A 5,992-nucleotide genomic window follows, 5' to 3' on the forward strand; every position below is an offset into this window, starting at 1 on the left:
CTACGAGACATTAATGTAAAAAGGTTGAACATAACTTACAATGATTAAAAATAGCGTAGCGTTACACGGACAGAATTTCGACTTACACACTCAAACGATCTCTATCATAAATCTTATTATTATCATAATTTAAAATTAAAATTAAGATTATTGTTATATCTTATTAAGTTAACATTATGATAGAGATATAGAATATAGATATTGATAATTGATATTGATAATAGATAGATGGATCGATATATAGATAGAAATATGATAGAAAAAGGTATTTAGGATAGAAAAAGGTGTAATCCTTTCAACGGAATACGTCGCCTTTTATAGGCAAAATGTTAAATTGAATTTTCGCTTGCGACCCCTGAACTATGCTCAATTAACAACTTTTTATTATTTAATATTATTCTTATTATGAATTATTTAAATATTATATTTTATTCTTGTGCATAGTTGACTTGTAATTTTTACACCGTTGCGTCGAGCGTTGAGAGTTGACTCATGTCCCGGTTCCGGATTTTCGAACGTCCTTTCGTACAATTTTATATCGTGTACTTTGCGTTTTGTAACTTGTACTCTTGTCATTTTTAGACGTTCCTCATCAATAATTTGAACCTTTTTGATTGTATCTTGTACTTTTGAGCTTTTTGGACCTTTTTGTCTTCAATTCGTCGAATCTGCCTTTTGTCTTCACTTTTTAATATTTAAACGAATATCGCTTGTAATTTGAACAATTGCAACTAAAATCTTGTCTTTCTTGGAGAGTAATGCTATAAAATATGTGTTCATTTTTGGCATTATCACCGATGTTGCTAAATACGTAGGAGAATGTTTGACGTGTTCTAAGGTCAAAGCTGAGCATCAGAAACCATCAGGTCTACTTCAACAACCCGAAATCCCAGAATGGAAATGGGAAAACATTACCATGGATTTCATCACTAAATTGCCAAGGACTGCAAGTGGTTTTGATACTATTTGGGTAATAGTTGATCGTCTCACCAAATCAGCACACTTCCTGCCAATAAGAGAAGATGACAAGATAGAGAAGTTAGCACGACTGTATTTGAAGGAAGTCGTCTCCAGACATGGAATACCAATCTCTATTATCTCTGATAGGGATGGCAGATTTATTTCAAGATTCTGGCAGACATTACAGCAAGCATTAGGAACTCGTCTACACATGAGTACTGCCTATCATCCACAAACTGATGGGCAGAGCGAAAGGACGATACAAACGCTTGAAGACATGCTACGAGCATGTGTTATTGATTTCGGAAATAGTTGGGATCGACATCTACCGTTAGCAGAATTTTTCTACAACAACAGCTACCATTCAAGCATTGAGATGGCGCCGTTTGAAGCACTTTATGGTAGAAAGTGCAGATCTTCGATTTGTTGGAGTGAAGTGGGGGATAGACAGATTACGGTTCCGGAGATTATACAAGAAACTACCGAGAAGATCATCCAAATTCAACAACGGTTGAAAACCGCCCAAAGTCGACAAAAGAGCTACGCTGACATTAAAAGAAAAGATATAGAATTTGAAATTGGAGAGATGGTCATGCTTAAAGTTGCACCTTGGAAAGGCGTTGTTCGATTTGGTAAACGAGGGAAATTAAATCCAAGGTATATTGGACCATTCAAGATTATTGATCGTGTCGGACCAGTAGCTTACCGACTTGAGTTACCTCAACAACTCACGGATGTACATAACACTTTCCACGTCTCGAATTTGAAGAAATGTTTTGCTAAAGAAGATCTCACTATTCCGTTAGATGAAATCCAAATCAACGAAAAACTCCAATTCATCGAAGAACCCGTCGAAATAATGGATCGTGAGGTTAAAAGACTTAAGTAAAACAAGATACCAATTGTTAAGGTTCGATGGAATGCTCGTAGAGGACCCGAGTTCACCTGGGAGCGTGAAGATCAGATGAAGAAGAAATACCCGCATCTATTTCCAGAAGATTCGTCAACACCTTCAACAGCTTAAAATTTCGGGACGAAATTTATTTAACGGGTAGGTACTGTAGTGACCCGAACTTTTCCATGGTTATATATATATATTAAATGAAATTGTTATTTACATGATTAAGTGTTTCCAACATGTTAAGCAATCAAACTTATTAAGACTTGATTAATTGAAATATGTTTCATATAGACAATTGACCACCCAAGTTGACCGGCGATTCACGAACGTTAAAACTTGTAAAAATGACATGACGATATATATATGGATATACATATGGTTAACATGAGATTATGATAAGTAAGTATCTCCATAAGTATATTAACAATGAGTTATATACATATAAACAAGACTACTAACTTAAGGATTTCGAAACGAGACATATATGTAACGATTATCGTTGTAACGACATTTAAATGTATATATATCATATTAAGATATATTAATATATCATAATATCATGATAATATAATAATTTAACATCTCATTAGATATAATAAACAATGGGTTAACAACATTAATTGAGATCGTTAACTTAAAGGTTTCAAAACAACACTTACATGTAACGACTAACGATGACTTAACGACTCAGTTAAAATGTATATACATGTAGTGTATTTAGATGTATTAAAATACTTTTGGAAGACTTCAAGACATATATCAAAACACTCATACTTAACAAAAATGGTTACAGTTACTTTCCCATTCTTTTCTTTCATCAAGAATTCTAGTCGTATTTTTACCCGTATTATACACAGCTTCAAAACGTACTTACTATGGGTATATACCAATAGGAACTAGCATGGGATTCTAATCTTGATTATGTCATGTATGACTAATCAATTTTAACTTCTACCATGAGCTAGTCAACTAACTAGAACTCCTTTTAACCCCACTCACCACTCACCAATTACCACTCATCATTCACTCCATTTCACTTCCAATTCTCTTTCTAATTCTCTCTCAACACACACACACACTATTATGAACGTATTTTTCCAGTAGTTAATCATCATCTTCATCAAAAATCACTTCAAGAATCAAGCTATAATCATCATAGGAAGAACACTTCAAGAACACTTCAAAAATCCCTTCAAGTTTACTAATTTACTTCCAAGCTTTCTAATCCATTCCAAGTAATCATCTAAGATCAAGAAACCTTTGTTATATACAGTAGGTTATCTTTCTTATTCAAGGTAATATTCATATTCAAACTTTGATTCAATTTCTATAACTATAAACTATCTTAATTCGAGTAAAAATCTTACTTGAACTTGTTTTTGTGTCATGATCCTACTTCAAGAACTTTCAAGCCATCCAAGATCCTTTGAAGCTAGATCATTTCTTGTCACTTCCAGTAGGTTTACCTACTAAACTTGAGGTAGTAATGATGTTCATAACATCATTCGATTCATATATATAAAACTATCTTATTCGAAGGTTTAAACTCGTAATCACTAGAACATAGTTTAGTTAATTCTAAACTGATTCATTAGTCTTATCAAGCTAATTTGCACGGAGTCCTCCCCATTTTACAAGATAAATCCTTCTCATGGTTAGGATAAATCTGACCACTTGGCGACCCTGTTTAATGCTGAGGTCCGTGGATTTCCAGCCGATTTTAGTGATGACTTTTCTAGATTTTTCGTCAACCTACAGCTGGTCTGGACGACAACTTCATGACCTAAATCAAGAAGCGCGTGTCTTTTTCGGAAGACTTTACTTCCTTTTAATGATGGAATTGATTCATCGTGTAGATCCATCTTTCTTTCAAATATATTATAATAAATCGGGTAAAACTGTTTAGATTAGTCCAAAGCAAAAAGTATCTTAAATTATTTGTTACAGAAATATGTTACATATGTTTAAAATAACTTGGTAAATTTTTCCACACTTGACTTTTATTTTCTTTTATTTGCCTTTTTGTTCTCCTCTATTCCGTTCTTAAATGAATTTTTAACATTTTGGTTTGTTTCTCAATTTATGTCCTTTCCGAGGTTACAATAATTTCGGTGTTAAAACCTAGTTTTATCGTTCATAAATATGTATAAACATGATTTTGAGTTCATTTAATTGAAAATTTTGAAAATTTTTACTAGAATTGGGTAGTCAGTATATAAGACTAGGGCTGTTCCTTGTTATCGGAGAGCACTAGATTCTAATACAACTACTGCGTTACTAGTATTTTTAATGGTAACCCAGTGTTTAAGATAAAAAATTTAAAATTCGAAAGAATTTAACCCCTTCCCACACTTAAGATCTTGCAATGCCCTCATTTGCAAGAAATCAGTAACAATTTAAATTATTGAGGGTGATTTGCGTAGAAAAATGATTAAATTTTACCAAAGTTTCCAAACATATTGGATTTTTTTTTTTTAGAAATCTTTAACTTATAAAAAAATATTAATTAATTTTAAAAAATTGTTTCTCTTGTTATTTAGGACGAGGTCGTTTCGGATCGATGTCCTAGTCCGTCCTTCGACAAAATTTTAAAATTTGTCTTTTTGTAGCGATTGTTTTAAAAGCTAAGATTTTTAGGGTTTTTTTTTTTTTTTTTTTATGTTTTTGGCATACTTTAATTCAATAAGATTAAAAATAATGATAATAATAACTCTCGTCCCTCCCTCGGGTAAAGCAATTTCGGTTCAATGACCTAGTCTTCAACTTACGACGAATTTTAAAAATCATATTTTTAACTTAATGAGATAAAGTAAATTTTTGTTTTTAAATTCACACAATTTAAATATAAAATTCAAAATTAATATTAAAAATTCACACCAAACTTAAAAATTTGAAATGCATAAAATTAAAAATTCATATTTTAAAAATTAAAAATTCACACCAAACTTAATTTTAAAAATTCATATTATAAATTCACACCAAACTTATATTAATTTTTCAAATATTTACAATTTTAAAAATATTGTTTTTACAAAGTTTACAATATTAATTTAAGATTTAAATATTAATTTTAAAAACATGGTAAAAATAAAATTAAAAATCTTTTTGGCTTTTTATCCCACTTTAATCAATCAAATATTATCAAAAATATGCGCCCCTCTTTTCGGTAAAGTAATTTCGGTTCCAAGACCTAATTTAACTCATGACGAATTTTTGAAATATTTTGGGTTGATTGTTTAAAGATATTTATACCTTAAGAATAAACGTTAAATTTCGCAGTGATGTAATAAATTTTTGAATGATATCAATAATTTCGGTCGCCAAACCTAATTTTATTCAATACCAATTTAATACTTTATAGCGAACAAATTAGCGTTTATTATCAAAAGGTTAAAAATAAAAATAAAAATAAAAACTGTACAGACATACCTGTGAAATAGATTTCTTAGTTATATGATCTATCACATTCATAAGATAGTCGGTTTAATTGGTTTTCCATGGCTACATAGGCGTAACCTCGAGCATTCAGTGTCTTTTCTTCTAAACATATGAACGGTCCGTCTCTGCATAAAGTAACAAATTCGGTATTTGAATAGGTTTGATTATTTGAACATTTACCTCCATGTGACCATTTTCCGCATTTGTGACATCTTTCTAGGTGTCGTGCTCTTCTTTTCGCTGCGGATTTTGATTTTCCTTTACCAAATTGTAATTTATTATCTTCGCATCTGGATTCTTTTCTAACTCCGTCCATTCTTTCTCTGATTACTGATACTAATTCACTCGGTAGTATGTCATTATTACATTTAGTGATTAAAGCGTGTAGCATTAGACCATGGTTTAGTTCACAGGCAGTCTTCATTTTGTAAAAACCTAAAATAAAAATAAAAATTCAGAATGGGGGGAGAAGACTAGTTCTTTAGGGTCTGCTAGGGAAAGACCATTCGGGTTCCATTTTCGAGAACTATATGAAAACAGACAATCTAACTCTAACAGAAATACATATTATCCTTTAAAGACTTGATTCTCCCCACACTTAGTTAGCTGTGGTGTCGAAATTGTGATTAACTTCGTTGTCGACTTCCATCGGACCATGTATGTAATGTTTAACTCTGTGACCATTAACTTTAA

This window comes from Rutidosis leptorrhynchoides, chromosome 2 (assembly GCF_046630445.1).
Source record: "Rutidosis leptorrhynchoides isolate AG116_Rl617_1_P2 chromosome 2, CSIRO_AGI_Rlap_v1, whole genome shotgun sequence".
Classification (NCBI taxonomy): domain Eukaryota; kingdom Viridiplantae; phylum Streptophyta; class Magnoliopsida; order Asterales; family Asteraceae; genus Rutidosis; species Rutidosis leptorrhynchoides.